Consider the following 12,254-nt stretch of genomic DNA (forward strand, 5'->3'; position numbering starts at 1 on the left):
TCTGTGGTTACGACCTCAGTTAATTTAGTGAGTTGATAGTGTAGTGACGCAGCCACAGGCGGTCACACACTTCCCATAGTTGGCAAGAGGTGAATATGAGCTAGCCAATCAGGAGCCAGCAAATGGTTCTCGAGCGGCTAGCGACCTCTCTTGCCAACTACGCTGAGCCGCGAGCGACCCTTAAATAGGGCAGCGGCGGCTAGTCAGGACAGAATGGTACCACGCACAAACATTTACACTTCCTTTTTCTTCGACTAAAATTCGCTTCCTTTCTCACTTTCTCTTATACTACATCTTCTCATTTCAGTTTACCTCCCACTAAAGATTTTTCCGTTTTTCCCCCTTTCTCTCCTACTACGTCTCCTACCATTTTCCAAACTTTCGTTGGTGATATAATATGCTCTTCCTCCCGGCATTGGCGCCACCGTCCAAGTTCCTAGCCCAGTTCTCCTAAAGCCACGACAACATACTAGCCCCTAATCGCTCGCAATTCGCCCGGTGGCAATAGCCCTCTTTTATACACTACTATCTTTTCATTTTCTAACAGACATTCTTCCCCTCCCACAAAACCCGATCCCGCGCAAGCGAGGTGGTCTTTTCTTGGAATCCAGAATCCAGAATCCAGAATGGTAATAGCCACGGCAGCAGCAACAACATCTCGTCCAGTCTTGTAGCAGTTCCATCGAGCCTCGCCGTCATCAGCCGCCACCGCCTCTGACGTTAGGCTCACCGTCCAGCTACGACTGATCAGATCCACTAACCAGTGGCTATTACTTGTGGTTTTACCAAAGAGATTAGAATAAGAGACCAAAGTGAATTTCATTTTCCCTGGCTTGTTCGAACCAAACCACTACAAATTGGTGACCCCGGTGAAAGACAACCAGGATTATGGAAAATTCACAAGTGAAACTTCCCAGTTTCTCCCGTGACTTGGAGAGCTGGCTACTTCACACAGAAGCCTATTTAGCCACTCAAGGTGACGTTCCAGACCACCAAGCCTTCGGCGCGTACATCGCCGCTCTACCAACGGACGTCATCGCCCTTGTCCGTAACGCCGTCTCTTCTCCAGCACCCCATTCTTGGCTACGACTTCCTCCAGCATTACAATATGGTAGTAAACGCCAAGGATAACTGCTTGTACCACGGCACGACAAGCATACCGGGAACCACCACTAACGCCAAATCCCACCAGATATCGTCCCTCCAGTCCGCTGGCGATTATGTACGCATCCTGCAGGAGTTTCCCCAGCTAACATCGCCAGACAAGACCAACACCACCACCACCCCTCACAACATCATGCACCACATCCAGACATCTGGACCGCCAGTACACAGCAAGCCTCGACGACTTTCCCCAGAGAAGTTGGCCGCTGCCAAACAGGAGTTCCAAGAACTCCTAGACCAGGACATCATCCAACCATCGGAGAGTGCTTGGGCATCACCACTCCACATGGTTCCCAAGCCACCCCCACCGCCCAACCAATGGCGGGCTTGCGGTGACTACCGTCAACTTAACCGCATCACGAAGCCCGACCGCTACCCCATCCCTCACGCTCAAGACTTCCACTTCAAGCTTCACGGGAAGCAGGTCTTCTCCAAAATTGACCTGGTCAGGGCGTTTCATCAAATCCCTGTAGCGCCGGAAGACGTCCAGAAGACAGCCATAGCCACTCCGTTCGGCCTCTTCGAGTGGAAGATGATGGCCTTTGGCCTCCGGAATGCCGCCCAGACGTTCCAGAGGTTCATAGACCATGCCCTCAGAGACTTCGACTTCATCACCGTTTACATCGACGACATCCTCGTAGCCTCCGATACCCACGACCAACACCGCCAACACCTCCGCCTCCTCTTCCGCCGCCTCCAAGATTATGGCCTCCGGGTACATCCGTCCAAGTGTCTCCTCGGAGTTTCATCTCTCGACTTCCTCGGACACCGCATCTCAACAGCAGGTCTGTATCCTCTCCCTCAGAAAGTAGACACAATCCAAGATTTCCCACAGCCAACAACCATCAAGATGCTCCGACGATTCCTAGGAATCGTCAATTATTACCACAGATTCATCCCCAACGCAGCTGCAAAACTCGCTCCCTTGAACGACCTCACCAAGAACCATTCCAAGCGGTCGGTCAAACCTGTGAGATGGTCTTCCGAAGCGACCCAGGCATTCGAACAAGCCAAGGCGGCAATCGCTGAAGCCGCCCGCTTGTCCTACCCAGTAGCTCACGCACCCACATTCCTTACCACTGATGCCTCCTCCACAGCAATTGGCGCCGTCCTCCAACAGAAGATCAACGGCCAGCTCCAGCCTATCGCCTTTTTCTCCAAACGTCTGGACCCTCCTCAAATTCGCTACAGCGCCTTTGACAGGGAACTGCTAGCCATAGTCTCGGCTGTCAAGCACTTCCTTTACTTCCTGGAAGGCCGGCCTTTCGTTATCCTTACAGACCACAAGCCACTCGCCCATGCCCTAGACAGAGTCTCCGACCATCACTCCCCAAGAGTCTCCCGGCAACTGTCCTTCCTCTCCCAATTTGATACTCGCATTGAATACATCAAGGGAGAGGATAACCAGGTAGCCGATGCCTTGTCTAGAATCACCTCCAGCATCCTCCCTAACCACAACATAGACTACGCACGCATCGCCGCATCTCAGAACAACGACGGTGAACTCCGCCTCCTACGTATGCACGACACCTCGTCCCTACAGCTAAGACAGCTTCCCAACAACCCCGTACCATTGTGGTGTGACATCTCCACAGGCAAACCCCGTCCGTACATCCCCGCCTGTCACCGTAAGGACGTCTTCTCCTCCTTCCATGACCACAGTCATCCGGGCATCCGCGCGACACAACGCCTCATCACGGATCGAGTCGTCTGGCCAGGCATCAACAAGGATGTCAGACAATGGACCCGGACCTGCCTCCCCTGCCAGACGGCCAAGGTTACGCGCCACGTCCACGCACCACTCCAGCGTTTTCCTGCACCAACGGCACGTTTCCAGTCAGTTCATGTGGACATTGTGGGCCCCCTTCCGCCTTCTCGCGGCATGCGTTACCTCCTTACGTGTATCGACAGGTACACCAGGTGGCCAGAAGCGATCCCCCTTCCGGATATATCCGCCGAGACGACCGCCCGTGCTTTCCTCTCTGGATGGGTATCCAGATTCGGCGCACCTCACATCATTGTCACCGATAGGGGCTCCCAGTTCGAATCTGACCTATGGTCCAGCCTCCTCAAGTTCCTTGGCACCAAACGTAACCGGACCACCGCTTACCACCCCCAAGCCAATGGACTCGTGGAACGGTTCCACCGCCAACTGAAGGAGTCGCTGAAGGCACAACCCTCATGCGACTGGGTCGACGCCCTTCCCCTGGTGCTTCTCACGATCCGCGTCACACCTAAGGTCGACAATGACATTTCCCCATCGCAGCTACTTTACGCTGAGAACCTTCGCCTCCCTGGGGAAATTGCCACGCCTGCCGTCGGCGATCCGGATCGTCACGCCCTCCTCCAACTCATCAAGGACACATTCGCCAACACCCGTCCAACACCCCCTCGTCCACCACAACCACAGCCGGAGCACCTTCCCCCGGCCCTGTCTACAAGTGACCACGTCTTCGTCAGGAAAGACTCCACACGAGCTCCTCTTCAGCGCCCATACGACGGCCCCTTCCGAGTCCTCAGCAGATCACCAAAGTACTTCGTGATCAACCGAGGTGCCAAACCGGATAGCGTCTCCATCGACAGGCTCAAGCCGGCCCATCTCCCCATCAATCCCCCTACCAAACCTCCAGGGCCACTACAATACCTCTTACAGCATGGTCCTAACCCCATCCTCACCACCGAACCAAGTCATTCCTCACCCCCCGAAACACTCTCCCTTCCAAACCAACACTCCCCTCCAGGGCCACTACAATACATCTTACAACATGGTCCTAACCCCATCCTCACCACCGAACCAAGTCATTCCTCACCCCCCGAAACACTCTCCCTTCCAAACCAACACTCCCCTCCTGCCCCTGACTCTTCACCATACACAGATCACACGCACACGACAGCGAACCCTTCTCCTTCTCCCACCCCGCAACCACATCCTTCTACAACTGTTCCCGGCACCCCGCAAGATCCTCCCCACCCTACACCCCCACTCTACCATGCAATGCAACAATTCTCACCCAACCTTATGTCTCCACAGCTCCATACTCAACCGACCCCACCTCGCCAGGCATCTGACTTCGACCACACCACCCTGCATTCGAGCCCCCCACCATCACGGCCCTCCTCGCCAGCCAGGCCCCCCGATGGAATGACCACACGTTTTGGGCGAGTGATACGAAGGCCACACCGATTCAACCACGTCGCGCGCGTCGCTCCCTATCTCCCTCGACGCCCGCTCTCGAAGAGAGGGGGAGTGGTGTAGTGACGCAGCCACAGGCGGTCACACACTTCCCATAGTTGGCAAGAGGTGAATATGAGCTAGCCAATCAGGAGCCAGCAAATGGTTCTCGAGCGGCTAGCGACCTCTCTTGCCAACTACGCTGAGCCGCGAGCGACCCTTAAATAGGGCAGCGGCGGCTAGTCAGGACAGAATGGTAATAGCCACGGCAGCAGCAACAACATCTCGTCCAGTCTTGTAGCAGTTCCATCGAGCCTCGCCGTCATCAGCCGCCACCGCCTCTGACGTTAGGCTCACCGTCCAGCTACGACTGATCAGATCCACTAACCAGTGGCTATTACTTGTGGTTTTACCAAAGAGATTAGAATAAGAGACCAAAGTGAATTTCATTTTCCCTGGCTTGTTCGAACCAAACCACTACAATAGCCATAGAATTATGGTTACAATTGAGACACAACAATTAAGTATACCAAGCTGTATGGAATCAGTATTCTAGAATGTTTAATACAGGGGTTCCCAAATCAGGGGTCGGGACCCCAAGTGGAGTCGGAATGGTCGTTATGTGGGGTAACAAACAGGTCATGGGATCGGTGGGGTCGCTGAGGTATCGCCAGGGAATGGGTGTACAAAACATCCAAGCTAGAGGTACGAGACATCATGTTAAATTCAATGTTTTGTAGAATTACTAGTACTGTCGCTGAGAAAAAAATACATAATTAAAATGAATGCGTATGGTTACATGCACCGTATTATTGTCAAGGTAGGCCTATTTATTTTGTATAATTATCCGTTATCCAACTAAACCAGTACCTGCGGGTTGAGGCTTAACGCGTTTTATATGTCGTCAGTTCTACTCGTATAAGGCCGGCCACACACGTGCAGTTTAAACTGACAGTTACAAATGTTCAGTTATAACTGTCAGTTGAAACTGCACGTGTGTAGGTATCTCAGTGATAATGAGATACCCACACACGTGCAGTTTCAACTGACAGTTATAACTGAACAGTTGTAACTGTCAGTTTAAATTGCACGTGTGTGGCCGGCCTAATACATGTTCAGTTATTTGGCTGACGCTGTTGCAATGTAGCTTTGCTGATCACTATCAGTTGAGTTCTAGGCTTTGGATTGTCAGGTTCGTTCTGTTAGTGTGGTCAGTTTTTATGATATATTAGTGATGGTTTTTGTTTGTACATTATCTTATACATATGTTATTGTAGTAAAATAATTTGCGAATATATATATATATATATATATATATATATATATAATATATATATAATATATATATATATATATGTGTGTGTGTGTGTGCGCGCGCGCGCGCGTGTGTATGTGTATATAGAGCTTTTATTTGATTAAAGACGTTTGTTGGCCCTGCTTAAATTCACTCGTTTTTACCACATTCTATGTAACTCCTTATATTTTCATCGTCGAATAACTCTTTTGTATGCATAATATGATACTTCGATACGAATGCATCTCAAATGCAGGTGAATACTTTTAAGTATGTCTTCTTAATAAGTATGTCTTCTTAATCATGTCTTCTTTTATAAACTTTTTCTAGCAGGTTTCCACATCTTGTAGCGAGATGTTCAACTGATAAGCTACTTTTTCCACGATGGTAATTTTTTTTCCCTTGAAGTGTATATCTATCTTGTGTTGCTATACAAATAGCCCCACTCATTGTCTTCATATTTTATTTTCTTAACCAGAGACTTGAGTCGCTGTCGTCGACATTATTTTGAAGATTAAAAAGCTTTCCATGTATAATTGTTCTCTTGATCGCTCCCTTTAGGTATTGTTCTTGAGCCTCTTCAATCGTTATTTTCTTATTTTCGTAAATTAATTTCTTATTTTTCTCGTTAATGTAGTTCTTTATACGAGTTAAGTTGGAGTATGCATTTGTCTGTTTTATTTGGCATAATCTGGGCAGTAAGTAGATTTGTTGATTATATAATTATATAATTTCATCAGCATACTCTTTGCTTTCATTTCTGAAGCTAAGCTACTCGCATTTCCATCACTACCTGGAATTTACAGCTGAATAGATATTGATTTTTATGAAGCACTGGACATCGCAGCAGAGAAACAGGATTTACTGTATTACTTGCAGAATCTGACAGGGAATGTCAATGCAAGAATGCAAGATTCCCAGAGTTGATAACTGAATCTTTGGATTTTGTGCAGTTTCCATTCAAAACTGATGCAAAGCACTGTGGTTTTATTGCACTTGAAATGGCGGAATTACAATCAGACAACGAAGCAAGAGTGGACTTTGACGTGTATAAGGACATAGCAAAGTTTTGGATTAAGTTAACAAATAGGCATTCAGCTGTAAGAAATCGAGCCTTGCAGGTTCTTGTGCGATTTGGAACCACTTATGTTTGTGAGACAGCATTCCCATCAATGGTGTTCATTAAAAATGACTGTCGTAGCCGTATGACAAACATCAACTTGGAAATTTCTATGATGTGTTGCCTAACAACATACACCCCCAGATACAGAAAATTGATCAAATAGTGACCAGTCCCAAAATTAGGCTACTCATAATATCAGACAGCCAAGAGGTGCAGTATGATACTTGTGATACAGCTGTTATAAATGAGTAGCATGTTATATAGTATTGAAATAGTAACACCATATTGTAATTGCCAAATCTGATGAGTAACATATTATGAACTTATGAAGTGTTTAAATAGTATCACCATTTTGTAATTGCCAAATTGAGAATTTCATTTATGATTAGCTACCTTTCTTTAAACAAAATTTAAATGTTTTCTGTTTTTTTTTACTCAAGTACCACCATATAAGCAAAAATGATCAATAATGCTGTAAAATGTGAAGTGTTAAATAGTAACACCATTTTGTAATTGCCAAATCTGAGAATTTCATGTATGATTTGCTACCTTTCTAAAAAATAAATGTTTTCTATTTGTTTTACTTAAGTACCACCATATGACCAAAAATGATCAATAATGTTGTAAAATATGAAGTGTTAAATAGTAACACCATTTTGTATTTGCCAAATCTGAGAATTTCATTTATGATTAGCTATCTTTTTTGTAAAATAAATAAATAAATAAATAAATAAATGCTTTGTTTCTCTTTTACTTAAATACCAGCATATGACCAAAAATCTCAATAAAGCTGTCAGTGTAGAAAAAACATAGATACTTGGGATATAAGTAATATATATATATACACATACATACATACATATTGACTTGGGGTCGCACTGAACAATTGAAAGTTCTGAATGGGGTCGTGCTAAAAATAGCTTGGGAACCCCTGGCTTAGTATATAGAGGCAATTTAAGTTACATTGAAAAAAAATCTTAAACCTGAAACCTGTTAAGGGGAATAATCTTCTAGATATAACGAATTACACAAATTTACTTTTCCATTTAAATAGAGTGGCCTATAATTTCTGTTTCTATCAATACGAAAACATTATATAAAACTTTATAGACTCGACGCTATGGGACCAACTATGGTTGCCTACCCTCTTTAGGAATGTTGACTTACCGAGATATAATTTTCATTGTTAATCTTTTAATACCATCACCTGGTGACTTCCCCGTCCTGATTATTGGCTTTGGTGTATTACCCACCTTTAATTCCCATGTATGCGAATAATCTATTATATATATCGTGGAACATATTTACCTTAGTAAAGGTGAAGTTATGCTTCCCATAGACCTTTGGCAACGAGGGGTCACAGGTCACTAGGCGTCCGGCGCGAAGTTGAACCCTTTCCTACGCAATTCAAGACATTATTTGAAGCTGACCAGAAGTGTTAGAGATTCGTGACGGGGGAGTAAGATAAAATTTACCCCAGTTACAGACCTCATATAAACCCTATCGTGTGAAGTGTAAATACGACGAAGCATTTGCTAAACCATAGCGAGGGGACGCATTCTATGAGAGAATCAGTCTCTCCTCAGCACACACTCTTTCATCCTCTCCTCCATTCCCTTACCTATAGCAACTGCCTCGCCTGAAGTCGACGAAGAAAGTCAACAAGTGGCCCCAAGGCCATGTAGTAATTCTTCTCTTTATAGTATAGTCATTCTCCTTTTTATAGTATAAGTAGTAATTATTCCCTATACAGTATAGAATATGTAGTACTTAATCTCTATATAGTAATTGTTTTATGTATGTAGTCTGCGTAGCCATTACGTAATTGTTCTACGTTGTAGTTTACGGGCGCTATATGCCATATCTGTCAGAGAATGTCTTAAATATCAACGGGCTAAGACTACGCTCCGCACCTTCTCACCTGTTTCACCTATATCTACTTCTAATGACCGTTTCCAATCAGTGCACATTTATATAGTTGGACCACTGCCACCTGCTACCCTTCCTAACTATCATTTTCTTCTTCCATACAAATACTTGTTGACTTGCATCGACCGAGCGACTCATTGGACTGAAGCGATCCCCCTCATCGACACAACTGCCACTTCAGTAGCAATTTCTTTGCTGAGTGGATGGACATGTTGTTTCGGTGTCCCACTTCACGTCATTACGGATAGAGGTTCCCAGTTCGAGAGCGAACTTTTCTCTGAGCTTTCGTCTATTATTGGTTCCCAGTTCGAGAGCAAACTTTTCTCTGAGCTTTCGTCTATCATTGGTTCCCAGTTCGAGAGCAAACTTTTCTCTGAGCTTTCGTCTATCATTGGTTTCCACCATATGCGCACTACTAGTTATCACCCCCAAGCTAACGGAATGATTGAACGTCATCACCGCTCTATGAAATCTGCTCTTCGCACTAGGTAGGATAACTGGTTCTATTCCTTACCCATAGTCCTCCTTGGCCACCACTTGACGCCTCGCGTCACTATATTTTCCCCATTTACAGTGGTTACCGGCGCTCATATGTAGTGTTCTTCCGTTGATATCACTAAGGAACCTACCGCCACGCCGTATGACGCAATCATCCTCCATCATGTCAAGAAGATGCAGTCCATCAAATTCCATGACCTTACGTCCAGTGACTATCATACACTACCTCAACCATACATGCCTCATACCCTTCACTCTTGCTCTAAAGTTTGGGTGAGAGTTGACAGAATTTGTAAGAACTTGGAGGCTCCATACTCTGCTCTTTATGATGTTCTCTGCCGTGAACCTAAGTACTTCATCCTTAGTCTTCCTCAGAGCGAAACTTCGGTTTCCATAGATTGATTAAAACCGGCTTTTCTTTCTATCCCTAGTCGGACTCAGTCTCGCATAAATGACGTCCCCGTACCCAACGCACCTCCCATGACTGACGTCACTGACTCAGCCATTTCGAGTACGACTGACACTGCCCATCCGAGTACTCTGCCTCACACAGGTCATGCCTCCACCAGTGCCTTTGACCACTGTTACATTTACCCCTCCTGCTCTCTCTCCTCCTTTCCCTGCGCGACCCGTTCGGGCAGGACCGTCCACTTTCGTGATCATTCTGACTTTTTCTATTATTGACCTTTTTCCTTTTCAATAAGCTTCGCTCTGGGGGGGGGGATATGTAATAATTCTTCTCTTTATAGTATAGTCATTCTTATCTTTATAGTATAAGTACTACTTATTCCCTATATAGTATATGTAGTGTTTAATCCCTATGTAGTTATTGTATTATGTATGTAGTCTGCGTAGCCATTACGTAATTGTTCTACGTGGTAGTTTATGTGCGTGGTTAGATCTACGCAGTTCCCATATACGCACTCCGCCTTGAGCTTTTGCCATATTTGTATTCCATAGGCATTCATGTATTTTGTATAACGTTACTTCTAATAATTTTTCATGCAGAGTTTCCTCATTTATATATATGTTTCCCTTATGTTATATTTATTTTATGTTACACACACACACACACACACACACACGCACGCACGCACACACACACACACACACACACACACACACACACACACGCACGCACGCACGCACACACACACACACACACACACACACACACACACACACACACACACACACACACACACACACACACACACACACACACACACACACACACACACACACACACGCACACACACACACACACACACACACACACGCACACACACACACACACACACACACACACACACACACACACACACACACACACACACACACACACACACACACACACACACACACACACACACACACACACACACCTATCTACATTGTTCTACCTACAAATCCCACCTGGCAACAGAGTGCCAGAGTGTATGCCATACCCTAATGTCCCTCTGCCCAGGTCTACGCCTGGGGCAGTGGGCTTTCACCTCTTGTAGCGGCCGGTCATGGCTGAGTCGAAGAAATAAACACTACGTATATATTGCCAGTACTACTTGTGTTTCACTTAACTACGCAGAATTCCCCTCACCACATGGCATAGTCAAACCAAACAATTAGATTTGAAATAATCAAGATAAATGGTTATAATATTCAGCAAAGACACATGATGCTTTGTGTTGTGATTGTACTTTCAGGGTTCGATGAGTGCTTGCCGATCACAGGCACAGGTATGTAGTATTTTGCTTCTTTGTGAACGTTGTAATGTCACAAGAGTTTCCCAGTATTAACTCGGTGGGACGGTCACCTATATTAAATTTACACCGTCAAAATTTATGTATTAAAAGGGATGGGAAAGTATGTCGGAAGTCATAATATTCTCAAAATTTTCTCTCTTTGATGCACTGTGAAAAAGGCAAACGGCATTGATTATATAAAACCATATAAATATCCCATCACAACTCACATCTTAAAAAATCTACTTAATCCCCCTGTGTCCTAGTTTATTTATCTGTTTATAATTCATTAATCTTATCAATTTATCCATATTTGATTTATTTGTTAAGATACTAATCTATATATTCATCTCTATTTATACACTTATGTATTTATCAATTTACTTATCTGCTATTTATCTAACTATTACTTACATATCTATTTATCTATCTCCTTAATCTCATTGAAGAAAGTCACGCTATATTCAGGAAAAATCCTACAGTTTATTGATTTCAACTTAGAAAATTTAAGAACTCGGAATAATTGTAGGAACAGCCAAAGTAAAAATCATGGCGAAATATGTATATCATAGCATGTTATTGTGATAATATGTTATCACGTTAGTATACCATTAGCTACTGCGAAAGACTTGAAAAGCTACATCTGTACTCCTTGGTCATTCTTCTCTTTATAGTGGTCATTTTCCTCTTTATAGTATAAGTAGTAATTATTCCCTATATAGTATATGTAGTACTTCATCCCTAATAATAATTGTTTTATGAATGTAGTCTGCGTAGTCATTACGTGATCGCTCTACACGTAGCAGTAGTGCGTTGTTAGACCTGCGTAGTCTAGTCTACGTAGTTCAGTCATTACATAATTGTTCTACAAAGGCGGAGCATACCGACAGGAGACCTTTTGGTCCATAACTAGGTCGGATGCGGAAAAAATTGTAATAGTATTAAAAAAATAATAATAATAAAAGTTGTAATAATGTTACGGACCTCTGCAATTAACTCACTTTTTCTATTGCACGTGAGTCGTGATCATGGTGTCACGAGCGAATAGAAGCTCACCTACAATTGTCCGGGTCAGGGAAAGGCAGGAATGCCACTTTCTTCACTTTATTCTGACTAAGGAATATGAGGATTTTACACGTGTATTCAACACCGAGTCTAGGGTTACTCTGCTGCTATCCGGGGTATGGCGGGCGACGCCGGGACCCCCCCTGGCGTCCCCCCACACATACCCTCGCTACATACCCCTTGCTTCCTCTCCGAATCACACATCAATCGCACGTTACAAATCACGTCACGTCCATACTAACCATCCAGGCGCACTATGCAACACTC

The sequence above is a fragment of the Oratosquilla oratoria genome, chromosome 1 (assembly GCF_046742065.1).
Source record: "Oratosquilla oratoria isolate Oo_2021 chromosome 1, ASM4674206v1, whole genome shotgun sequence".
Taxonomy (NCBI): Eukaryota; Metazoa; Arthropoda; class Malacostraca; order Stomatopoda; family Squillidae; genus Oratosquilla; species Oratosquilla oratoria.